Consider the following 27989-nt stretch of genomic DNA (forward strand, 5'->3'; position numbering starts at 1 on the left):
GCTGAGACATAATAAGTACTTAATATATAATAGTAATTACCAGGTGTGACTCACAAGGGTGGCTAGTACACAGGTGGATTAGTCTCTTATTGCTATCAGTTCTGCATTAGCACTATCTCTGGGGTCACTATTAGAATCCAGGGCAATGCTAATAATGATGGACACTTACAATGTATCAGGCACATTGGGTGCTAAAAGCTTTGGGTATTCATTTCACTTAATCTCATAGAAGCCCAATGAAGTAAGTGTGGTTATACATTGTTCATCAATGACAAACCAGAGTCCTGGTCAGTCTAATTACAAAACTCGTGTTTTTAACCATTGTGTTTATATTGCCAAGGTTCCTACAGAAAGGTTCCTGGCAGAAATAGCATGACAGTTAAAGGAGGGAGGATTACACTAAGGGAAGAATGACACCACGAAGAATCCCAGGGAGTGTAAAACTTTAGTGTAGGTCCAAATCCTTCTTGTGTCAGGCCTAAATTCAACAAACAATGAGATTTGCTCATCTAAGAAGAATGGTATCCAAATGCTCTCAGATCATTTAAATAGGAGATCCCAAGTCTTACTGTCATTTTTCCCGGCCTTTTCTGACAACTTTTACTTCAATTCAATTTCACGTCTTGAAATTAAAAATATACTACATTCTCCCATTTTGTGCATCCAGAGATCTTGTTTATCTTGTTAATTACTACATGGCCAGCACTTTGCACAATGCTTGGTATAGAGTAGGTGTTCAATTAACTTTTTAATGAATGAATGACTTTATATATCTCTTACACTCTCCTGATTGTTCCTTCAAAATGATACATTTCTGGTTATCTCCACCCTCCCTGAAACAGACAAGAAATATTTTTTCTTCTTCTCCCAAGCCCATTCATTTCAGGTTCCAGCTGGGATGGACTACTTTAACAACATTTGTTATTGTCTCTATTAAGTAACCCTACCACCATCATTTATGCCATTCCCAGCATCAGCATGAAAAGCCTTTATATCTATGAGGCAGAGCTCAATGAAACTTTCACTGGAAAGTAAAGTCTTCAAAAAATTACACTTTACATCTTAACAAATCAAATATCATCTAAGAGCACAGCTAGCATATAAGTGATTATATAAATATGGAATGACCTTCTTTCCACACAAATGATGTTTCAAAATTAATTAAAGGAATGGGAGGCACAGCAAGCGGAGGAGACTTCCAGAGCACGTGTTCCAGCTATCAGAAGCATTCTTGAAATAAATTGATATGATGATATGATTTAGCCAATTAATCAACAAAGAAGATAAGGGCAGAATTCCCTGTAAGAGCCCTATAAGAATGTCAGATCAACCACAGCGGCTGCACACAAATGGGTCGAATTGCTTGTCAACAAAAATATCTTGAGGAACAACATATTTGTAATCCAAACATGTAAAATCTAAAACTTTTACTAGCCCACAAGAAACACAGTAGCTGCCCTACTTGTCCAGTGAGCATATGTCCATTGTTACTGCCAGAAGATCTCATTTCTCCTGGCCACTGACTCAATTACTACTAAGTGATTTTTTTAAAGTTGGCAAGCTAGTTTCCCATAGGACATTGAAGGTCATAATCGCAACTCATATTTTGTATAAAAATGACTTAATGGTGACTAAGAGCACCCCTACATTTCAAAATCAAATGAACATCTACATTTCTCATCTTTCTTTTGATCTTTTCGTGACATTAAATGCTCTTGTTCACTTTTCTTTACAGAACTCTCTTTCCATGGTTTAAGCCCATACTCTCACCTGGTTCTTCTAGTTCTTTGGACATTCTGAGTTCCCTTTACTTTTCCTCTCCCTAAATGTTAATTTACTCAAGTCTCTGTCATTCAGTCCTCGTTCTTATCCATGGCTTCAATTCTGTCTTTATGTTGTTAAAAACCCCAATTTAAATATGCAACCCAGATCTCACTCCCAAACTGCAGCTTCACACATCCAACTGCCGCTGGTAAGCTCCACTTGAGTAGCCAAACTCAAATATCATGGTCCAAAATTGAGCTCACCATGTCTTCATCATTATCTGCTCCTCTGTGTTTCCTAACAATAATAGAAAATGTAGCACCAGCCAATCTGTATTCAAATCAGAAACTTGGCAATCATCCTAATTGCCTTCCCTTCCTTACCTACACTCCAAAAAATTAACCATGAATCTAGATAAATCCTGTCACCTAAGTATTTGTCATACCCATTCCTTCTCTCATTTCCCAGTGCTGCTACCTTTTTTCAGGTTTCCCTGAGTCTCCTTTCTAACACCCTTGACATTTAGTGCAATACCAATAATGAGTAAAAACAAAACACAAATCCATAATAATCTCACTCAACATCATTTAATTATTCTCCATTATTTTAGAATAATTATAAAATATTTTCCATTATCTGTGAGGCCCCTTATAAACTGCCTTCTGCCAAACTGTAGCCTCATTTCTTTGCAAACTTCTTGGTCTTCTCAGAAAATGCCTCACTTTTTCAGTCTTTCCTCTGTTTTATACACAGTGCCCCACCTAGGATGTCTTTTCTCCCTTTCTCTGCATACCAAACTTCCACACATCCTTCCAAATTTAAACTAGTGATGTCCTCCCCATGTCCTCCCCATATACTGTTTTCATAATGTCCGTCACTATAACCTAACCACCACTGTCTCCCACCTCTACTTTTCCTCTCTTCTTGCCTACTCTTCCCTCCAGCCCCTCAAGGGAGGCTGGATACCATTCCTCTTTGTACCATTTTACCAATTACACTAATCATGGTTGATGTGTCTTTCTGGTTTCTCCTTTAGGTTATGAGTTCCCTGAGTTCAAGGTCTCTGTCCTTCATTTTCATGTGTTCATAATCTAACTAGTAGTTGGTAGATGATAGAGATTCAATAAATATTTGTCAAATAAATGGGTGGGGGCATGGGTGGATGAATGGATGGATGGAGAACATGAAGACAAAACACAATAATTAGTCTTAATGGTCCCTCCTCATTGAATCATTGTTGTGAGTCCTGGTAATGAATCACTACCTAACAAGAAGTTAGTTTTTATTCCTTGGATAAGACTGAATAAACATTTGAATGTTTTCTCTCCGGCCCTCATCTTTAGCTTTCACTATGGAAGCTTGTCTGCTTCCAATACCTTATTTTAAAGTAATATAATGCAATTGATTATTTCCACTTACTATGTTAAAATCACATTCTAATTCTGTCTCACTGAGATTATGCCCAGATCTCATTGACTGGTCTTTGGGGAATTTCAAAAATCATGAGTCAGAAGTTTAAAGATTATTAATAATCTCTAAGCCTGTTAGAGATGACTCATCTCCTTCATTATACATGGATTTTATTATTTAAACTCTCAGTCAATAACCTACTTTCCAATTTGTAAGGGTACTTCTCAGTTGCTAGATTTAAGTATTACTAGTCCTTACATAATCTCAAAACTTGAAATACTGAAAAAGAGGCTTTAAAGTCAAGAGATAAAATCAGTGTTGAGTCTCAAAAAAATGGGGACATATTTTTTGCGATCCCGTTGTGGTTCATAAGCGTGATAATTGGGTTTTCACACTAATACGTGAGATGTGCATTGTTAGAACAGTTTGAGGGAGGCACATCTCACACAAAGTTCGTTGGCACATTACCCATCTGACGTGAAAGAAAAGTAACAAAAAAGAAACTAAAAAGGAATTTTTTTGCCCAGAGTGATTTTAATATATGGAAGAATTCAGATGTAGAGGATTATATTATATGTACTCTAAATGGAGAGAGCCCATGCTTAACAAACTTAGTAAAGATGTTTAGTATAGAATCCTGGCTTTTTAGTTGTTCCATGAATCTAAGCTTTAATATATTCATCCTCAAGATGAGAACAAGAACATGGGAATTAGGCAGAATGATATGTGCACTACATATTTCATTTAGATGTCATCATCAGAAAGTGAATAACCACTAATGTATGACTGCATTTCTCAGGAAGCTATTGAATATCCCTTTAAATTGGAAAAATATATATTATTATTGAAATATGCTTACATAAGAAAGCTATAATGGCTCTATTTTTTAAGATAACATTTAGATATTTTTCTAATGGCTCAAGGTGATCAATGTTCTCAAGATCAAGGTTCTCCTCTGTGTTGGCTTGCTGCTACAGCTAGAAGGATGGAGTAATCAAATCTTCAGCCAACATGTATTGAACTCATTATGCATGAGACATTTGCTAAATGCTTTATATACATTATCTCATTTAATACTCACAACCAATCCTATGAGGGACATACTAACATTATCTATTTCAGTGAAAAATGAACTAAGCCACAGAGAGAATAAGAATTTGCCCAGTCACACATCACTAACTGGCAAAGCCAGGTGCGTCCAACTCCCAGTCTTTTTATGCACAACCTCCACACAATCTTCTTATCACAAAACCTGGTTTTTCAAAGTTGATCTTATGGAGGTAGAGTAGAATGATTACCAGAAACTGGGAAGCATGGTGAGGCTGGTAAAGAGATGTTGGCTGATGGGTACAAAAATATAGTTAGATAGAAGAAGTAAGTTCTAGTGTTTGTTAGTAGAGTGACTATAGTTAATAAGAATTTATTGTATATTTTAAAATAGAAGAGAAGATTTAGGATGTTCCCAAACAAAGAAACGATAAATGTTTGAGGTGATGGATATTCTAATTACCCTGATCTGATCATTACACATTGCATACATGTACCAAAATATCACACTCACCCCATAAGTATGCACAATTATTATGTATCAATAAAAAATGAAATAAAAATCTGTGTTTTCTTGGTGGTTGTAGAGTTTGTTATAGGATCTTATATCAGACATTTAAACTCACTGTCTATGAGTAATATGGATAGAATATGTTAAATTTCACAGTCTAAATTTTTTTTTTTTTTTTTGAGACAGAGTCCCGCTTTGTCACCCAGGCTGGAGTGCAGTGGCGGGATCTCAGCTCACTGCAACCTCCACCTCCCAGGTTCAAGCGATTCTCCTGCCTTAGCCTCCTGAGTAGCTGGGATTACAGGCACATGCCTCCATGCCTGGCTAATTTTTGTATTTTTAATAGAGATGGGGTTTCACCATGTTGGTCAGGCTGATTTTGAATTCCTGACCTTGTGATTCACCCACCTTGGCCTTCCAGAATGCTGGGATTACAGGCGTGAACCACCTTTCCAGGCCTACATTTTTAAATGTATAAAGTCTAAGGTTTCTTTAGCTTAAACATGTGATGACTCTTTCATTTGGTTTATATAATAAATTCTTACTAAGGTATAAATGATAAATGACTGATGACAATTTTTACATGTTACCTACAGAGACCAACCTGGCAGGCATTTCCATGTATTAAATAATATCTGCTTTAACTTAAAAGAAGCTCATTTAGAAAGGGATGCAGGCATCAACTGGGAGCAATGTGGAAGTATTTTTCAGCACCAATTCTGTCCCAGATCTATCATTGCATGCTATACTGACAGCTACCTTCTTCACCTATGTCAAAGGTAAGTTACTCATTCAATGAATCATTGTGACAGGCACTGAGTTCAACTGAACATGGTTCCTGAAGACCTCCACTTTAGCCTATGTGGTGGGATACATACTCTGAAGGACTCTCTCACTGTAAAGTAGCTAGATCCTGAATAAAACAGGCCTTTGAGGTTCATGAGGTTTAAGGAAGGAAGACTCTTCATCACATAAAAGTGCAAGGTGGGCCGGGCGCGGTGGCTCAAGCCTGTAATCCCAGCACTTTGGGAGGCCGAGACGGGTGGATCACGAGGTCAGGAGATCGAGACCATCCTGGCTAACATGGTGAAACCCCGTCTCTACTAAGAAATACAAAAAAAAAAAAAAACTAGCCGGGCGAGGTGGCGGGCGCCTGTAGTCCCAGCTACTCGGGAGGCTGAGGCCAGAGAATGGCGTGAACCCGGGAGGCGGAGCTTGCAGTGAGCTGAGATCCGGCCACTGCACTCCAGCCTGGGCTACAGAGCGAGACTCTGTCTCAAAAAAAAAAAAAAAAAAAAAAAAAAAAAAAAAAAAAAGTGCAAGGTGAAGCAGCAAGTGCTGATGTAGAAGCTGCAGCAAGTTATCCAGAAGGTCTAGGTAAGACAATTGATAAAGGTGGCTCTACTACACAACAGTTTTTTCAGTGTAGATGAAACTGCCTTCTACTAGAAGGAGATGCCATCTAGAACTTTCATAGCCAGAGAGAAGTCAGTGTCTGGCTTCAAAGCTTCCAAAGATGGGCTGACTTTTTTGTTAAGGGCTAATGTAGCTGATGACTTTAAGTTGAAGCCAATGCTCATTTATCATTCTGAAAATCCTAGGGCCCTTAAGTATAAATCTACTCTCCATGTGCTCTATAAATGGAATAACAAAGGCTGGATTACAGCACATTCATCTGAAGCATGGTTTACTGATTATCTTTAAGTCCACTACTAACACCTACTCCTCAGAAAAAGAGTCCTTTCAAAACATTACTGCTCATTAACAATGCACCTGATCACCCAAGATATCTGATGGAGATATACAAGAAGATAAATGTCGTTTTCATGCCTGCTAACACAACATGTATTCCGCAGCCCATGGATCAAGGAGTAATTTTGACTTTCAAGTCCCATTAAAGAAATGCACTTTGTCAGGCTATATCTGCTATAAGTAATGATTCCTCTAATGAATCTGGGCAAAATCCATTGAAAACTTTCTGGAAATGATTCACTATTCTAGACACCATTGAGAACATTTTGATTCTTGTTTGGAGGTTAAAATATCAACATTAACAGGAGTTTGAAAGAACTTAATGTCAACCCTTATGAATGACTGGGAAGGGTTCAAGACTTCACCGGAGGAAGTATTACAGATGTGGCAGAAATAGCAACAGAGCTAGAATTCGAAGTGGATCCTAAACATATGACTCAATTGCTGCAATTATATGCTAAAATTTGAATGGATAAAGAGTTGTTTCCTATGAATGAGCAAATAAAGTGGTTGTTTGAGATGCGATCTATTTCTGGTGAAGATGCTGTGAACATTGTTGAAATGACACAAAGGATTTTGAATATTCAATAAACTTAGTTGGTAAAACAGCAGCAAGGTTTGAGAGGATTGATTCCAATTTTGAAAGAAGTTCTACTTGGGTAAAATGCAATCAAACAGCATTTCGTGCCACAGAGAAATTTTTCATGAAAGGAAAGTCAATCAGTTCAGCAAATTTATTGTTGTCTTAAGAAAGTGTCACTGCCACCACAACATTCAGCAACCACCACCCTGATCAGTCAGTAGCCATCAACATCCAGGCAAGTTTCTCTACCGCAAAAAGATTACAAATTGCTGAAGGCTCAAGTGATCACATTTTTAGCAATAAAGTATTTTTAAATTAAGCTGTGTACATTATTTTTAGACACAATGCTATTGTACACAGTAGGCTACAGTACAGTATACATATAATTTTTATATGCACTGGGAAACCAGAAAAATGCATGTGACTGTCCTTGTTGCTATAGTCTGAAACTGAACCTGCCATATCTTTGCGGTATGCCCTTTAATTTCAACAGAGACTGTATGGCCTGCAAACTTGACAATACTTACTTTGACACTTTACAATACAGTTTGCTGACCCCTGACCAATATGAAAAGACACAGAAAAGTTAAAATATTCAGTTTATCTGGAAGATTTTTTTAATTAACTTTTTTACACCTAACGAAGTAGCTTCAGAAAATAACAAGAGAATTAAAGAAAACTTGTAAATAGAAGAGTATAATATGCTCATGAATTACAAAACTCAAAATTGTTACAATGTCATTTCACCCCATATAGTTCTATAGACTCAGTTCAATCCCAATTTAAGATCCCAGCTAAGGTTTGTTTTATTTTGTTTTGTAAATTTACAAGCGAATTCTAAAATATATAAGGAAATGCAAGAGACCTAGAAAAGCCAAGACAATCTAACAGAAGAACAAAACTGGCAGACGTACACTGTCTGACTTTGAACCATTATGAAACTGAAGAAATTAAGATACTGTGTAATATTGGCACAAGAATGGAGCAATGATACAGAATTGCTATTAAGCAAGAAATATACCTACACATATACAGTCACCTGATTTGTGTCAAAGACACTAATTCAGTCAGGAAAGTACAATCAGTTCAATAGATAGTGATGAATTCAGTGGATATCCATTTTTGAAATTAACCTTAGACTCAATCTATGCTACATGCAAAAACTTATTCCAAATGAACAGTAGACCTAAATGTAAAAGTTAAAACAATAAATATTCTAACAGAAAAAAAGAGAGGAATCTCTTTCTGAACTTGGGAGAGACAAAGATTCCTTAAACAGGACACAAAAAGCACTAACCATAAAACATTAATATATTGGACTTTCTTAAAATCAAGCATGTGTTGATCAAAAGACACTATTAAGATAATGAAAATGCAAGAAACACAAAAATAAGGCATTTTCAATATATATATCTAACAAAGAATTATTATTTAGAATATATCTTCAACATTTTATAAATTGGTATGGAAAACAGAAAAAAATCCAAAGGACACAAAAGCCAAAATCCAGTCATTTAATAAAAAGGACACTGAAATAACTAATAAATATATTAAAATGTGCCCAGCATCCATAGTCATCAGAGAAATGCAAACTTAAAAACTACAATGAGCTGGGCACAGCAACTCATGCCTATACTCCCAACACTTTTGGGGTGGAGGCAAGAGGATTACTTGAGGCCAGGAGTTCAAGACCAGTCTGGGCAACACAGCCAGACCCTGTCTCCACAAAAAAAAAAAAAAAAAAAAAAAGTTTAATTAGCCAGGCATGGTGGTATGCACTTGTAGTCCCAGCTACTTGGGAGGCTAAGGCAGGAGGATCATTTGAACCAAGGAGTTTGAGGCTGCAGTGAGCAGTAATTGTGCCACTGCACTCCAACCTAGATGACAAAGCAAGAGCTTGACTCGAAAATAAAATAAAATAAATAATTTTTAAAAACCACAATGGGATAACTACTACCCACCCACCAGAATTACCAAAATTAAAATATTGACAATGCCAAGTGTTGACAGCATGTGGAGCAACTGGAATTCTCATACAGTAATGATATAAGAGTAAATTGGTACCATTATTTTACAAAAGTGTTCAGTGATATCTATTAAAGCAAAAGTAAGATGCTTACTCTATGATTTAGCAATTATACTACTGGGCATTTATCAATAAATGTAAATGTTTATGGTACCCATCGAAGACATGTACAAGAATGCTCTCAGAAAGGTTATTTATTATACCCCTAAACTGAAAACAACTGAAATGATTGTCAATAATAGAACAGAGAAAAATTCACACAATGGAATTCTTCAGAACAATAAAAAAAAAACAAATCTATGGATACAGAAAACAACACAGATAAAACGTAAACCATAATGCTGAGTAAAAAAAAAAAAAAAAAAAAAAAAAAAAATTTACGTTTCTAATTATATAAAGTTCAAAACCACACAAAATTTATCAATATTGATACAGATTTGAACAGTGGTTTCCTTTGAGTGGATATTTACAGAAAGTAGATACAAAGGAGATGTCTGCAGCTCAAGAAATATTCTACATCTTCATGAGGCAGTTACACAGTGGGGTGTGTATATGTACACATGTGTAAAAATTCTTTGAACTAGACATTTAAGATTTGTGCATTTTACTATGTGTAATGTGTATTCAATATTTTTAAAGTTTCCAAATACATAAAGAAAAAACTTTATAGAACTATAAAGAGAAGTTAACAACTTCACCATCTGGTATTAGATTTCAACATGTATCTCTCAATAAATAGCCAAGTACATGGTGGCTCACACCTTTAATCCCAAATCCCAGCACTTTGGGAGGCCAAGGTGGGTGGATCACTTGATCTCAGGAGTTTGAGGCCAGCCTGGGCAACATGGCGAAACCCCATCCCTACACTGGGCGTAGTGGCATGCACCTGAAGCCCCAGTTACTTGGGAGGCTGAAGTGAGAGGACTGCTTGAGCCTGGGAGGCAGAGGTTGCAGTGAGCTGAGATGGTGCCACTACATTCCAGCCTGGGCAACAGAGCCAGACCCCATCTCAAAAATGAATAAATAAATAGCCAAGTAAACAAAAAATTAGCAAAGATATAAAAAGTTTAAACGCAATACGATTGATTTAATGAACATACGTAGAAATGGTTCTCAATAATTAAAAAATACCCTTTTCTCTCATATACACATGACATGTTTGTAAGATAGCAATAAGTCAAATCCAACAAATTTCAGTTATTTGATGTTATATTAGAACATATTCACAGGGTACAATAAAACTAAGTTCAAAATAAATACAAAAAAATTAAAACTCTCATATATTTTGAAAATTGTAGAATACAATTGTGAATAATTCATGGGTTAAAATAAAAGCATAACAGAAATTGCAGAATCTTTAAAACTAAACAATAACAAAAACACTAGCAATCAGGACTGCCACTTGACATGATGGAATAACTGAAACCATACTTTCTCCTTTTTCTTTGTAAAACTAGAAAAAAATATAAAAGTATGTTTTAAGAAATTGTACACAGCACGTAAATGGAATTTTTAAGAGAAAGAAAATAAACTAAGAGACCCCTATGTCTACTATTGATTTCCACCTAAGGGAATTTCCAGACTACAGTGCAGAGAAAGAGAACCCAACCAGAGACCAATTGTCTCACTGAGTTTAAGAGACAGAAAGGAGCTCTGAGAGTTGAGGGGAACAGGGAGGATGAAGTGATTAGGTTTTTCAAGGCACAGTGTTGGAGAAAAGGAAACTATGCATAGAAAAGGCTCTAAAACTCTAAAAATATGTAATGTGGTACCCTTGAGTCAACTGATAAACACTAAATCATCTACGCAGATGGCAAAATGTGAGGCCAAAAATTACAGGAGAGCTCCAAGTTTAAGATTTATACAGAAATGTAAGAGATGCAGAGCTCACATTAGTGAGGGGTCAAGGGGTGGGGAATTTTTCAGTTAATGAGTGGTACCTTAAATTCCCCCAAAGTTTAAAAACAATTTTAAAATGAATAAACCGGTGCACAAGTAATTTAACTGCTTCCCAGAATTTTCCCAACACTCTTTAAAGAAAGACAACCAAATCTAAACATTCAGCAATGTAACAATCACAATGTCCAGCATATAATAAAAATTACTTTTTAAAATTACTAGACATGCAAATATTAGGGAAATGTGACTCATAGCCAGCACGGGGGAAAAGTCAGTAAAATCAGCCAAGAAATGACACTAATGGTGAAATTAACAAACAATAAGTTCAAGTGTGTAAATGAACATAATAAGAGTAAAAATAGAAGATTAAAAAAATTAATGAGAATTCAACAACTGAAAAAAGCAGTATCTGAATTGAAAATTTCAGTGAACGGCATTAACAGTAAATAAGAAACTGCAGAAGAATACATAAGTGAGGTTTAAGATATGCAATAGAGGGGGGCGGAGCAAGATGGCCGAATAGGAACAGCTCCAGTCTCCAGCTCCCAGCGCCAGCAACACAGAAGACGGGTGATTTCTGCATTTTCAACTGAGTTACCAGGTTCATCTCACTAGGGAGAGCCGGACAATCGGTGCTGGTCAGCTGCTGCAGCCCGACCAGCAAGAGCTGAAGCAGGGCGAGGCACCGCCTCACCTGGTAAGCACAAGGGGGAAGGGAATCTCTTCTCTTAGCCAGGGAAACTGAGACACACAAGACCTGGAAAATCAGGTAACTCCCACCCCAATACTGCGCTTTACCAAGGGTCTTAGCAAACTAACTGCAAGGCAGCAGCAAGGCTGAGGGAGGGGCGCCTGCCATTGCTAAGGCTTAAGTAGGTAAACAAAGCCGCTGGGAAGCTCAAACTGGGTGGAGCCCACAGCAGCTCAAGGAGTCCTGCCTGTTTCTGTAGACTCCACCTCTGGGGACAGGGCACAGCTAAATAAATAAACAAAAAAGAAGCGCCAGAAAACTCTGCAGACGAAAACGACCCTGTCTGACAGCTTTGAAGAGAGCAGTGGATCTCCCAACACGAAGGTTGAGATCTGAGAACGGACAGATTGCCTGCTCAAGTGGGTCCCTGACCCCTGAGGAGCCTAACTGGGAGACATCCGCCACTAGGTGCAGTCCGACACCCCACACCTCACACAGTGGGGTACACGCCTGAGATGAAGCTTCCAAAGCAAGAATCAGACAGGTACACTCGCTGTTCAACAATATTCTATCTTCTGCAGCCTCTGCTGCTGATACCCAGGCAAACAAGGTCTGGAGTGGACCTCAAGCAATCTCCAACAGACCTACAGCTGAGGGTCCTGACTGTTAGAAGGAAAACTAACAAACAGGAAGGACACCCACACCAAAACCCCATCAGTACGTCACCATCATCAAAGACCAAAGGCAGATAAAACCACAAAGATGGGGAAAAAGCAGGGCAGAAAAGCTGGAAATTCAAAAAATAAGAGCGCATCTCCCCATCCAGAGGAATGCAGCTCATCACCAGCAATGGATCAAAGCTGGATGGAGAATGACTTTGACAAGGTGAGAGAAGAAGGCTTCAGTCCATCAAACTTCTCAGAGCTAAAAGAGAAATTATGTACCCAGCGCAAATAAACTAAAAATCTTGAAAAAAGAATGGAAGAATGGATAACTAGAATAATCAATGCAGAGAAGGCCATAAACGAACTGACAGAGATAAAAACCATGACACGAGAAATACACGACAAATGCACAAGCTTCAGTAACCGACTCGATCAACTGGAAGAGAGAGTATCAGCGACTGAGGATCAAACGAATGAAATGAAGCGAGAAGAGAAGTCTAAAGAAAAAAGAGGAAAACGAAATGAACAAAGCCTTCAAGAAGTATGGGATTATGTAAAAAGACCAAATCTACGTCTGATTGGAGTGCCTGAAAGTGGGGGGGGGAAATGGAACCAAGTTAGAAACCACTCTGTAGGATATCATCCAGGAGAACTTCCCCAACCTAGTAAGGCAGGCCAACATTCAAATTCAGGAAATACAGAGAACGCCACAAAGATACTCCTCAAGAAGAGCAACTCCAAGACACATAATTGTCAGATTCACCAAAGTTGAAATGAAGGAAAATCTGTTAAGGGCAGCGAGAGAGAAAGGTCGGGTTACCCACAAAGGGAAGCCCATCAGACTAACAGCAGATCTCTTGGCAGAAGCTCTACAAGCCAGAAGAGAGTGGAGGCCAATATTCAACATTCTTAAAGAAAAGAATTTTCAACCCAGAATTTCATATCCAGCCAAACTAAGTTTCATAAGTGAAGGAGAAATAAAATCCTTTACAGATAAGCAAATGCTTAGAGATTTTGTCACCACCAGGCCTGCCTTACAAGAGACCCTGAAGGAAGCACTAAACACGGAAAGGAACAACCGGTACCAGCCATTGCAAAAACATGCCAAAATGTAAAGACCATCGAGGCTAGGAAGAAACTGCATCAACTAATGAGCAAAATAACCAGTTAATATCATAATGACAGGATAAAGTTCACACGTAATATTAACCTTAAATGTAAATGGACTAAATGGTCCAATTAAAAGACATAGATTGGCAAACTGGATACAGTCAAGACCCATCAGTTTGCTGTATTCAGGAGACCCATCTCACATGCAGAGACATACATAGGCTCAAAAAAAAGGGATGGAGGAAGATCTACCAAGCAAATAGAGAACAAAAAAAAGCAGGGGTTGCAATCCTAGTCTCTGATAAAACAGACTTTAAACCATCAAAGATCAAAAGAGACAAAGAAAGCCATTACATAATGGTAAAGGGATCAATTCAACAGGAAGAGCTAACTATCCTAAATATATATGCACACAATACAGGACCACCCAGATTCATCAAGCAAGTCCTTAGAGGCTTACAAAGAGACTTAGACTCCCATACAATAATAATGGGAGACTTCAACACCCCACTGTCAACATTAGACAGATCAACGAGAGAGAAAGTTAACAAGGCTATCCAGGAATTGAACTCATCTCTGCAGCAAGCGGACCTAAGAGACATCTACAGAACTCTCCACCCTGAAGTCAACAGAATATACATTCTTCTCGGCACCACATCGCACTTATTCCAAAATTGACCACATAATTGGAAGTAAAGCACTCCTCAGCAAATGTACAAGAACAGAAATTATAACAAACTGTATCTCAGACCACAGTGCAATCAAACTAGAACTCAGGACTAAGAAACTCAATCAAAACTGCTCAACTACATGGAAACTGAACAACCTGCTCCTGAATGACTACTGGGACATAACGAAATGAAAGCAGAAATAAAGATGTTCTTTGAAACCATTGAGAACAAAGACACAACATACCAGAATCTCTGGGACACATTTAAAGCAGTGTGTAGAGGGAAATTTATAGCACTAAATGCCCACAAGAGAAAGCAGGAAAGATCTAAAATTGACACTCTAACATCACAATTAAAAGAACTAGAGAAGCAAGAGCAAACACATTCAAAAGCGAGCAGAAGGCAAGAAATAACTAAGATCAGAGCAGAACTGAAGGAGATAGAGACACAAAGAACCCTCCAAAAAATCAATGAATCCAGGAGTTGGTTTTTTGAAAAGATCAACAAAATTGATAGACCGCTAGCAAGACTAATAAAGAAGAAAAGAGAGAAGAATCAAATAGACGCAATAAAAAATGATAAAGGGGATATCACCACCAACCCCACAGAAATACAAACTACCATCAGAGAATACTATAAACACCTCTGTGCAAATAAACTAGAAAATCTAGAAGAAATGGATAATTTCCAGGACACTTACACTCTCCCAAGACTAAACCAGGAAGTCTGAATAGACCAATAGCAGGCTCTGAAATTGAGGCAATAATTAATAGTCTACCAACCAAAAAACGTCCAGGACCAGATAGATTCAAAGCTGAATTCTACCAAACGTACAAGGAGGAGCTGGTACCATTCCTTCTGAAACTATTCCAATCAATAGAAAAAGAGGGATTCCTCCATAACTCATTTTATGAGGCCAACATCATCCTGATACCAAAGCCTGGCAGAGACACAACAAAAAAAGAGAATTTTAGACCAATATCCCTGATGAACATCGATGCAAAAATCCTCAATAAAATACTGGCAAACCGGATCCAGCAGCACATCAAAAAGCTTATCCACCATGATCAAGTGGGCTTCATCCCTGGGATGCAAGGCTGGTTCAACATACGCAAATCAATAAACGTAATCCAGCATATAACAGAACCAAATACAAAAACCACATGATTATCTCAATAGATGCAGAAAAGGCCTTTGACAAAATTCAACAGCCCTTCATGCTAAAAACGCTCAATAAATTCCATATTGATGGAATGTATCTCAAAATCATAAGAGCTATTTATGACAAACCCACAGCCAATATCATACTGAATGGGAAAAAACTGGAAGCATTCCCTTTGAAAACTGGCACAAGACAGGGATGCCCTCTCTCACCACTCCTATTCAACATAGTGTTGGAAGTTCTGGCTAGGGCAATCAGGCAAGAGAAAGAAATCAAGGGTATTCAGTTAGGAAAAGAAGAAGTCAAATTGTCCCTCTTTGCAGATGACATGATTGTATATTTAGAAAACCCAATCATCTCAGCCCAAAATCTCCTTAAGCTGATAAGAAACATCAGCAAACTCTCAGGATACAAAATTAATGTGCAAAAATCACAAGCATTCTTATACACCAGTAGCCGACAAACAGAGAGCCAAATCATGAATGAACTTCCATTCACAAGTGCTTCAAAGAGAATAAAATACCTAGGAATCCAACTTACAAGGGATGTAAAGGACCTCTTCAAGGAGAACTACAAATCACTGCTCAGTGAAATCAAAGAGGACACAAACAAATGGAAGAACACACCATGCTCATGGATAGGAAAAATCAATATTGTGAAAATGGGCATAATGCCCAGGTAATTTATAGATCCAATGCCATCCCCATCAAGCTACCAATGAGTTTCTTCATAGAATTGGAAAAAACTGCTATAAAGTTCATATGGAACCAAAAAAGAGCCCGCATTGCCAAGACAATCCTAAGCCAAGAGAACAAAGCTGGAGGCATCACACTACCTGACTTCAAACTATACTACAAGGCTACAGTAACCAAAACAGCATGGTACTGGTACCAAAACAGAGAGATAGACCAACGGAATAGAACAGAGTCCTCAGAAATAATACCACACCTCTACAGCCATCTGATCTTTGACAAACCTGAGAAAAACAAGAAATGGGGAAAGGATTCCCTATTTAATAAACGGTGCTGGGAAAATTGGCTAGCCATAAGAAGAAAGCTGAAACTGGATCCTTTCCTTACCCCTTATACGAAAATTAATTCAAGATGGATTAGAGACTTAAATGGTAGACCTAATACCATAAAAACCCTAGAAGAAAACCTAGGTAATACCATTCAGGACATAGGCATGGGCAAGGACTTCATGTCTAAAACACCAAAAGCAATGGCAACAAAAGCCAAAATGGACAAATAGGATCTAATTAAACTAAAGAGCTTCTGCACAGCAAAAGAAACTACCATCAGAGTGAACAGGCAACCTACAGAATGGGAGAAAATTTTTGCAATCTACTCATCTGACAAAGGGCTAATATCCAGAACACACAAAGAACTCAAACAAATTTACAAGAAAAAAACAACCCCATCAAAAAGTGGGCAAGAGATATAAACAGACATTTCTCAAAAGAAGACATGTATACAGCCAGCAGACACATGAAAAAATGCTCATCATCACTGGCCATCAGAGAAATGCAAATCAAAACCACAATGAGATACCATCTCACACCAGTTAGAATGGCAATCATTAAAAAGTCAGGAAACAACAGGTGCTGGAGAGGATGTGGAGAAATAGGAACACTTTTACACTGTTGCTGGGATTGTAAACTAGTTCAACCATTATGGAAAACAGTATGGCGATTCCTCAAGGATCTAGAACTAGAAGTAGCATATGACCCAGCCATCCCATTACTGGGTATATACCCAAAGGATTATAAATCGTGCTGCTATAAAGACACATGCACACGTATGTTTATTGCGGCACTATTCACAATAGCAAAGACTTGGAATCAACCCAAATGTCCATCGGTGACAGACTGGATTAAGAAAATGTGGCACATATACACTATGGAATACTATGCAGCCATCAAAAAGATGAGTTTGTGTCCTTTGTATGGACATGGATGCAGCTGGAAACCATCATTCTCAGCAAACTATCACAAGAACAGAAAACCAAACACCACATGTTCTCACTCATAGGTGGGAACTGAACAATGAGATCACCTGGACTCGGGAAGTGGAACATCACACACTGGGGCCTATTATGGGGAGGGGGAGGGGGGAGGGATTTCACTGGGAGTTATACCGAATGTAAAGGATGAGTTGATGGGTGCTGACGAGTTGATGGGTGCAGCACATCAACATGGCACAAGTATACATATGTAACAAACCTGCATGTTATGCACATGTACCCTAGAACTTAAAGTATAATAATAAAAACAAAAAGATATGCAATAGAAACCACCTAAACCTAAGTACAAAGATAGATAAAACAAAACCTTGGTGAGCTATAGGACAATATCAAGAAATCCAACAGAAGTGTAAATGAGTTCCCAAAGGAGAGGAGATATATTTGAGGCTAAAAAATAAATTGAGGAAATAATGATTCAACACTTTCCAAATATTATGAAAATTACAAGCCTACAGACCCAAGAATCTTAATGAACCACAAGCAGAATAAAAATAAATAAAACCTGATAAGGAACATTATCATCAAATTACCTTAAAAATATCATGAAGATATCTGCCACCACAAAAACACACTCAAGTACAAGGCGCACTGACACTATAAAGCAACTACAAAATCAAGTCTGCATAACAACCATCTAACAACATGATGACACTCTCACACATCAATATTAACCTTGAATGTAAATGGGCTAAATGCCCCACTTAAAAAGCATAAAGTGGCAAGTTAGATAAGGAAGCAAGACCCAACTGTCTACTGTCTTCAAGAGATCTACCTCACATGTCACACTCATAGGCTTAAAGTAAAGGGATGAAGAAAGGTCTATCATGCAAAAAGAAAACAAAAAAAGAGCAGGGGTTGCTATTCTTATATCAGATAAAACAGACTTTAAATAAAAAACAATCAAAAACGATAAAGGAAGGCATTACATAATGATAAAGAGTTCAATTCAACAAGAAGACTTAACTATTTTAAGTATATATGCACCCAACATTGAAGCTCCCAGATTCATAAAACAAGTTCTTAGAAGAAACTTAGATAACCACACAAGAATAATGAGAGACTTCAGCCCACTGACAGTGGTAAGCAGATCATCAAGACAGAAAACTAACAAAAATATTCTAGACTTAAACCTGACATCTGACCAATTGGACCTAATAGACTTCTACAGAATACTCCACCCAACAACAACAGAATATACATTCCTCTAATCTGCACATGGCACATACTCTAAAACCAATCACATGCTTGGCCACAAAGCAAGTCTCAAGAAATTAAAAAAAAAAAAAAAATTATACCAACCATACTCTCAGATCATAGTGCAATAAAAAAAGGAAGTAATACCAACAAGATCTCTCAAAATCATACAATTACATGGAAATTAAACAACTTGTTCCTGAATGACTTTTGGATAAAGAACAAAATTAAGGCAGTATATTAGTTCATTCATGCATTGCTACAAAGAAATACCTGTGACTGAGTAATTTATACAGAAAAGCAGTTTATTTGTCTAATGATTCTGCAGGATGTACAGGAAGCACAATGGCATCTGCTTCTGGGGAGGACTTAAAGAGCTTTTACTCTTGGTGGAAGGCAAAAGAGGAGCGAGCACCTTACATGGTAAAAGCAGGAGCAAGGGTGCGGGTGGGAGGAGGTGTCACACACTTTGAAACAACCAGATCTCACAAGCACTTACTATCATGAGGACAGCATCAAGGGGATGGTGTTAAACCATTCATGAGAAATCCACCCTTATGATCCAATCACCTCCCAAAGGCCCCACCTCCAACATTGGGAATTACATTTCAACATGAGATATGGGCAAGGCCACATATCCAAACTATATCAGGCAGAAATCAGAAAAAATTTTGAAACTAATGAAAACACAGACACAACATACCAAAATCATTGGGACACAGTTAAAGCATGTTAAGAGGAAAGCTTATAGCACAAAATGCTTACATCGAGAAAGTAGGAAGATCTCAAATTAATAACCTAACATCACACCTAGAGGAACTAGAAAAATAAGAGCAAACCAATCACAAAGCTAGCTTAAGAAAAGAAACAGCCAAAATCAGAGCAGAACTGAATGAAACTGAGGTGCAAAAATCCATACGAAGGTCACTGAAATCAAAAGTTAACTCTTTGAAAGAATAAGCAAGATTAAAAGACTGAAATCTAGATCAATGAAGAAAACAAGAGAAAAGATCCACATAAACACAAACATAAATGACAAAGGTGACATTACAAAAGACCCTACAGAAATATAAAAAGTCCTCAGAGGCTGTTACAAACACCTACGCTATTACACAAACTAGAAAACCCAGAAGAAATAGATAAATTCCTGAACACACAACCTCCCCAAGATTGAAACCCTGAACAGAACAGTAATCAGTTCAAAAATTAAATCAATAATATAAAAGTCTACCAACCAAAAAAAAAAAAAACCCTAAACCAGAAAAATTCACAGCTGAATTCTACCAAATGTATAAAGAAGAGCTAGTATCAGTCCTACTGAAATTATTCTAAAAAATTGAAGAGGAGGCACTCCCCTCTAACTCATTCTATGAAACCAGCATCAGCCTGATACCAAAATCATGAAGAAACGCAAGCAAAAAAAACTTCAGGCCAATCTCCCTGATAAACATAGATGCAAAAATCTTCAACAAAATACTAGCAAATCATATCCAGTAGCACATCAAAAAGTTAATTCACCATGATCAAGTAGACTTTATTTCTGAAATGCAAGGTTAGTTCAACATATGCAAATCAATAAATGTGACTCACCACATAAACAGAATTAAAAACAAAAAGCATATGGTCATCTCAACAGATGCAGAAGAGACTTTCAGTAAAATTCAGCATCCTTTATGTTAAAAATGCACAACAAATGAGGCATCAAAGAAACACAGTTCAAAATAATAAGAGCCATCTATAACAAACCCACAACAAACATTATACTAAATGGGCAAAAGCTGGAAGCTGGAAGCATTCCCCTTGAGAAGTGGGGAATGACGAAGATGTCCACTCTCACCACGTCTATTCAACGTAGTACTGGAAGTCCTGGAAGCCAGAGCAATCAGGAAAAAAAAGAAAAAAAGAAAGAAAAGGCATCCAAACAGGAAGAGAAAAAGCTAAATTATCTCTCTTCACAGATAATAGAATTCTATACTTAGAAAACCCTGGAGACTCTGCCAAAAGGGTCCTAGAAGTGAATATTAGTTCAATAAGGTTTCAGGATATAAAATCAATGTACAAAAAATAGTAATATTTCTACTCAACAATAATGTTAAATCCAAGAGCCAAATCAAGAGTCCAATCCCATTAAAAATAGCCACAAAAAGAATAAAATACCAAGAAATACTGCTAACCAAGGAAAGCTCTCTACAATGAGAATTACAAATACTGCTGAAAGAAATCTGAGGTGACAAAAATAAATAGAGAAATATTCCATGCTTATGGACAGGAAGAATCAACATTGTTAAAATGGCCATACTACCCAAAGCAATTTACTGATTTAATACTATTCATATCAAACTACCGATGTCATTTTTCACAGAATTAGAAAAAACTACTTTAAAATTTAAGCAATCCTAAGCAAATAGAACACAGCCAAAGACATCATACTACCCAACTTCAAGCTATACTACAATGCTACAGTAACCAAAACAGCATAGTCTTGGTATTTAATACAAAAACAGACCCCACAGACCAAATAAACTGCATAGAAAACTTAGAAATAAAACTGCACACCTACAACCATCTGATCATCACCAAAGCCGACAAAAACAAGCAACGAGGAAGGGACTCTCTATTCAATAAATGGTGCTGGGATTACTGGCTAGCCATACACAGAAGATTGAAACTGGACCCCTACTTTCACCTTATACAAAAATCAACCCAAAATAAAGACTTAAATTTAAGACCTAAAACTCTGAAAATCCTAGAAGAAAACCTAGGAAATACCATTCTGGACACTAGTCTTGGCAAAGAATTTATGACTAAGTCCCCAAAAGCAATTGAAATAAAAATGAAAATTGACATGGGGCCTAATTAAACTAAAGAGCTTCTGCACAGCAAAAAAAAACTATCAACAGAGTCAACAGGCAACCTACAGAATGGGAGAAAATATCTGCAAACTATGCATCTGACAAAGGTCAACATTCAGAATCTGTAAGGAACTTAATGCATCAAGCAAAAAAACAAATAACACTATGAAAAAATGGGTAAAGGACATGAACGGACACTTTTCAAAAAAGGCACACATGCAGCCAACAAATATATTTTAAAATGCTCAGCATCTCTAATTATCAGAGAAATGCAAATCAAAACCACAATGAGATACCATCTCACACCAGTCAGAATAGCTAATATTAAAAAGTCAGATGTTGACAAAGTTATGGAGAAATGGGAACACTTATGCACTGCTGGTGGGAATGTAAATTAGTTCTGCCACTGTGGAAAGCAATTTGAAGATTTCTCAAAGAACTACAAACAGAACTGCCATTCAACCCAGCAATCCCATTACTGGGTATATACCCAAAGAAAAATAAATCATTCTATTTAAAAGATACCTGCACTCGTATGTTCTTCATGGAACCATTCGTAACAGCAGACAGATAGCATCAACCAAAATGCCATCAACAGTAGACTAGATAAAGAAAATGTGGTATATATACAAATAGAATACTACACAAACATGAGAAATAACAAAATCATGTTCTTTGCAGCAACATGGAGGCAGCCAGAGGCTATTATCATAAGTAAACTAGTGCAGAAACAGACAACCAAATACTGCACATTCTCACTTACAAGTAGGAGTTAAACACTGAGTACACTCAGATACAGAGATAGAAACAATAGACACTGGGGGCTGCTAGAATGGGGAGGGTCAGAGGTAGATGAGGGTTCAAAAACTATCAAGTACTATGCTCACTACCCGGGTGATGGGATCATTCGTAACCCAAACCTCAGCAACATATAATATATTCATGTAACAAACCTGCACGTGTACCCACCGAACCTAAAATAAAAGTTTTTTAAAAGTAGAAGCAAAGCAAACCCCCAAAAAATAAAAAGGAAGAACAGATTAAGCCCAAACTATAAAGGGCAGAATAATAAATATGTGTACAGAAGTCAATCACACAGAAATGGGAGAAACAATAGAGAAAAATCAATGAAACCCAAAGTAGGACTTTGAAAAGAATAATCCACAAATGTGGAACATGTGGATACAGAGGGCAGACTAGGAGAAAAGCCACAGACAGGCAGAAAAATATTTGTAATACATATGACTGAAAAAACTTTTATTCAGAATATATATTTTTTAAGCTCTTAACAACTGAATACTGAGAAGACAATCAATCCAATTCTTAATGGGCAAAATATTTGAATAGTCACATCACAAAAATTATACAAATCTCTGACAAACACACAAAAAGATGCTCATCATAATTAGTCAACAGAAAACTGCAACATAAAACCACAGTCTAATACCACTACACACCCACTAAAATGGCTAGGATTTAAAAGACTGACAATAACAAGTATCGATGAGCAACTCTCATACATTGCTGGTGGAAGCTGAAAATGATGCAACCCTTTTTTAAAATACTCGGACCATTTCTTATAAAGTTAAACATACACTCACCATACGACCCAACAATTCCACATCTAAGTAATTACCCACAAGAAATGCAAACACATTTTCACACAAAAATATGTATGTTCATAACAGCTTTATTCATCATAGCTAAAAGCTGAAAACAACCTAAGTTCATCATGAAACAAATGGATAAGCAAATTGTGATGTATCCATCCAATGAAATACTAACCTATAATAAAAAGGTATTAATCATTGTTCAAAGAAGTGCCCCAGGATCTCGATCCCACTTGTTTAAAATTTCCTTTGAAAGTTCTCACTCGTGTCTTCAATTGATCTGGACACAAAAGTATTAGCACCCATCAAATGGAAAGTTTGCTCAACTTTAATTTTTCAGTCAAAATTGTGTAAGCAGAACCAATTGAGATGTCTGTGGTGTTAGTTATTGTTTCTGCTGTTAATCAGTCAGGCCTGAAGAGGACTGACACAAACAAGATGAATTTTTTCCTTGCAAATTGATGTGGAAGGTCTGTCACTGTGAGCTTCATCTTCAACGTCATCTCATCCCTTCTTAAAATGAGCTCTCCATTTGTAAGCTGTTGATTGATTTGGGTCATTGTCCCCATAAACTTTTCATAAAGCATCACTGATTTCACCATTCTTCCACCCAAACTTCATCATAAATTTGACGTTTGTTCCTGCTTCAATTTTAGCAGAATTTGCATGGCTCTGATAGGATCTTTTTTCAAACTGACATCTTATCTTTCTAAGTATCTCAAACTAGCTCCTGTTCAGACATGTTGCAGCAAGTTAGTACAAGTTTATTTGGGTGAAAATAATTCAAATCTATGCATAGTTTTTTCATAATACACATTTTCCATGAATGTTTTTAAGAACCCTAGTACATCCCTATTAAATGGAGAAGTAAAAGATGCTATGAAACCACATAGAAGGAGAACCTAGCCCAGATTTGTGTCATCCTAGAGGGCTCCTCAGAGGAAGTGATTTTTGAGACAAGTATGGGTTAGCCAAAGAGTTAGGAAGAGAATGTGTTTGGTTAAAAATCCTGATCCCTTGGAAACCAAAGGTGATGTCATCGAGCACAGCTACCCATTGCAAATGAGATGTCTCGTTATGTGAATTTCAATTTACCCAACAAATATTTATTAAAGTCCTAATATATAGAAGCCATTCTATTCTACACATTGGAGCCAAAGAGAAAGAAAACGAGTGTGAGGATGAGCCATGCCTTCAAGGAGCTTACAATATGTTAAAGAGGTAGAGCTTAAACACACACACAAAAATACAGAGTTTTCATAGTAATCTAAATCAGCTGTAAAAGCCACCTACGCCACACACAAGTAATCATTTACTGTAAGTAATATAAGGTGTGGTGGTTTTTTAACTGGCAGGAGAGAAGGTTGCAAAAGGGGTTGAGTGAGGGGTAGGGAGACACAAGAAGGAAAGACTGCAGGCTTGGGAAAGGATCTTGACAGCCATAGATACACTGCCAAGCACAGACTTCCTACTGTGTTAGTGGACATGGGTAGGCAGAAAAAATAGGGCATGCTTCTTCTGGCTATTTTTCTTCTGATTACCTTTAGCCATCACCAATCATGCTTCCCCTATAGCAGAAGATTGTGACTGACATGTTCTGACAAGGAAAATGGTATGGATGGACAGACGTAATGGAGAAGCAAAATCACACGCAAGAACCCAACATCCAACTTACCCTCGGACACAGCCTCTCAATAGGCCTTGGAGTCCCAGGTAGATGGTGCCCAGAAAAGCAGATATTACTACTTCCCTTCCTTCTCAGGAAACTGGAAGAAAGCCCACACATTATAAAGTTGAGTTAATCAGTGAACAAACATACACTAACAGTTCTGGGTTCCAGACTGGAGATATAATGATGAGCCAAAGAGTTTTCGTCCTCATGGTGTCTAGTGGGAGAGAAAGACACAGAAAATACAGGGAAGAGTATAAGGTGCCATTGGAGTCCAGAGAAAGGTAGCCAGCCTATCCTTAGGGAGACGGGACAGACTTCCATGAGAAAAATGCTTTCATTATATTCATACACCATCTAATGATATGTTCAACCTTGTTTCCTTTAAGAAATCTTGGGGGGCAGGAAGAGACAAGTTATCTGTCAACACACACAAAAAAAGGATCATTGCTATAGAAGACAGATTTGTCACAGTACAAGTAAAGTCAAGTTTCACAGTCATTGCTGTTTGCTTTATGGATAAAACAAACGTACTGTTGGCAAAGCCAGGGTTGAGTGTCAGATTCAACAGCCCATAAATCCCAAAGAAACAGAAAGCACAAAGCAGACCTGGCCCCAGTCTGCACTGCTGCTTTGTTGAAATTATCCTGGCCACTCATCAGCTCCAAGAGATAGAGGCCAAACTGGAAAAAGTAGGTGCTAGGAGCAAGGAATTGAAATTGAAGGAGGAGTTCATCCATATCTGGCCCATGCAAGGAGGCTGCAGAAGAGAATATGAAATATGCAATGCAGCCTACACTGGTTTCTCGACCAAAAGAGAGGGAAATAGATAAATGAATCAATGAATGAGAAGATGGATAGATGGGTTGTTGGAAGGAAGAATACAGTGAGGGAGCAGAATATGCTACAGAAAACTTGTGGGGTAGAAGGGAAAGCTGGTCTCAACATGGCCAACCAACTGGGAAATGCCTCTGGTTAGAAATCATTCAACTACATCTCCTTGGAGTTGACCACATGACATTTTTCTCCAGTTTTTTAAACCAAAACCAAGGCTGTACCATCAATGTTGAAAAAGCTGAGAATTCAAAGGAAACATTTCCGATGCTGTGGGTAGCGCCTGGGGAAGTCCAGGCTAACTCTACCCTGACCTGAAGGCTGATCACTTACTTTCAGGACAGGGGCTGAGAGAGGACTGCCACGGGGAAAGATTAAAAATGAGACCAAAGCAACCACGACCACAACAAAAAGAGAGAGCAATAAAGAGAGACTTAGAAATGAACACCCACTTGCTTTCAAATGAAAAGGTTGAGTCAAAGTGGTGTTAAGGAGGTGACAGATCCTATATTATAGCCAAGAACCCCCAGAACTAAACAAATACAGTGGTTTTTCTTTCCTCTCAGCAATATGATTGTTATTTACCTGGTGCGGGAAACAGGGTGAGAATGGGAGGAAGGGACATGCTCTAAGATGCATAATGGTTTAGGTAACATATGTAATTCAGTCAGCTGATTTGTCTGTCTGTGTTTTGTTCTGTTTTGTTTCCAATTTGCTTTAGTAGAGCTGGCCTGAGTTAGAGTGGTGAGGTAGGAAAAGATAGTCTTTGGCACCCAAGGAAAATTCCACCTTTCTTCCTCACCCCTTCTTTTTTGGAATCTCCTGCCTCATTCCCTCATCCACACTTCACTCTGCACTACTCTCAAGTTCCAGGGGCTCCTCATGCTAACTGAGGCTCCTTAGCCAGAGCAGTACTCCCACAGCTACAGCTTCTCTGAACTCTTCTTTAGCAGCAGTTTACAAAAGGCCTTTACAAGTACTCTGTTTGTTATTGCGCACAACCCTGTGGAAGAGTCAGCCAAAATATCATCATCACTAATTTACAGACGAGGAAGTAAAATGACTTGTTCTATAGTAAGTGACAGGTTTTGGTAAGGACCCAGGTCTTTTAACTCAGAGATAAAAGAGTCTCAGGGTTCCTTTAAGCAAATCACACTGGATACATGAAAGAGGATATATAAAATATAATTTATACAGAAATTTAGTAGCTATATAACAATGAGTACTTAACATGACACCTCTAAACTAACAACTACGAGTGATGTATCCTGTTTGTTAACATTTTCCAATTATACATTTGAAATAAAAAGTAGCAGTCACTTGGGAAATGCTTGGACTACGATGACCTTTACCTAACAATATTTTTTTTAATGTTGTAGTGGATGCTGTGGTATGCCACTCAGTGCCATATTCAATAGCCCATAAATCCTGATGTCTAATCATCCCGAATTGAAGCACACTCCTTTTCTCCCCCGCTTTTAGTACTGACAGCAGCTGACAGGTCTCAACTGCATCATTCTCTGGAAACTGCCCTCAGCTTATGAAAGCTGCCTTGCCCAAGATGATGGCTCACTCCCAGGGCCAACCTGCATCCAATCACTGGTGGATGGGAAATAAAGACCCAATTCCCTTTCCCCACGGTGGTAGGATTCTGAGGGGCTATCTAAAGTCACCCAGGGCATCTATGAGGATTGCATGAGGACTTGTGACTGTTTTGCATTTCAATTCCTCCCTCTGCCTAATCCTACTTCTTTCCTTCTCCCACGGGTTATTCAAACAAATCTCCTTGAAATACTTTTCTACAGTTTAGGACAGCTAACTACTAAATTGCATTGTGTTTTAGCAAAAGATCCATAGGAGGTAACCTATAAGTGCTTTTTGTATTGACTATTTTATTTATGAGCCTGGAATTAAGGCTTTATATGGGATGATGTGTAACAGTTATTTTTGCAGAAACAATCTAAATTTGTAATCATGAATGCAGAGTTCACCTGTTTCTCAGACTGTGGTAACTATATAAATTAGGATTCCACCATGCCCCCAACATGTAAAGTTGGGAGGGACAACATAAGAAGGAATAGGAAATGTGGGAAGTCATGCACTAACTATAAGCAGTTTTCTTGTACTGTCAGGGGGTAGGCTGAGGGGCTCATCAACTAAAGATTAAGTTGTATTTAAACCCATTGTCAACTGCTCACATGGCCAAAAAATTACTTTTAGGCTAATTTCTCTTAATCTCTAAAAGGCATATTTTATTCATTTTTTATGAGTTTGATAAATCAGGCTATATTGATCATTTCATTACTGCTCATTATAACTCCCTAGTTCCCGAAAATAGATGGTTGATTGATTGATAGATAATAAGTAGATGATAGATAGATAGATAGATAGATAGACAGACAGACAGACAGACAGATAGATGGATGTAAGATAAAAGCAGAAGCTGGTATTTAAAGTCTCCAAGGAAATACAGAGTTTTCATAGTATTTCATAGCAGCCCTACAGTCCTTCCTCTTT

General features: G+C 37.7%; 1 protein-coding gene and 1 pseudogene across 15 annotated transcripts in view; one reads left to right on the top strand and one right to left on the bottom strand.

Annotated features, from left to right (window-relative positions):
- TNFSF4 (TNF superfamily member 4) overlaps window positions 1-27989 on the bottom strand; it is a 289735-nt gene that overhangs the window by 90243 nt on the left and 171503 nt on the right. The gene's annotated exons all lie outside the window — the stretch shown is intronic.
- LOC114675442 (small nucleolar RNA U13) lies at window positions 3528-3652 on the top strand (annotated as a pseudogene).

The sequence above is a fragment of the Macaca mulatta genome, chromosome 1 (assembly GCF_049350105.2).
Source record: "Macaca mulatta isolate MMU2019108-1 chromosome 1, T2T-MMU8v2.0, whole genome shotgun sequence".
Taxonomy (NCBI): Eukaryota; Metazoa; Chordata; class Mammalia; order Primates; family Cercopithecidae; genus Macaca; species Macaca mulatta.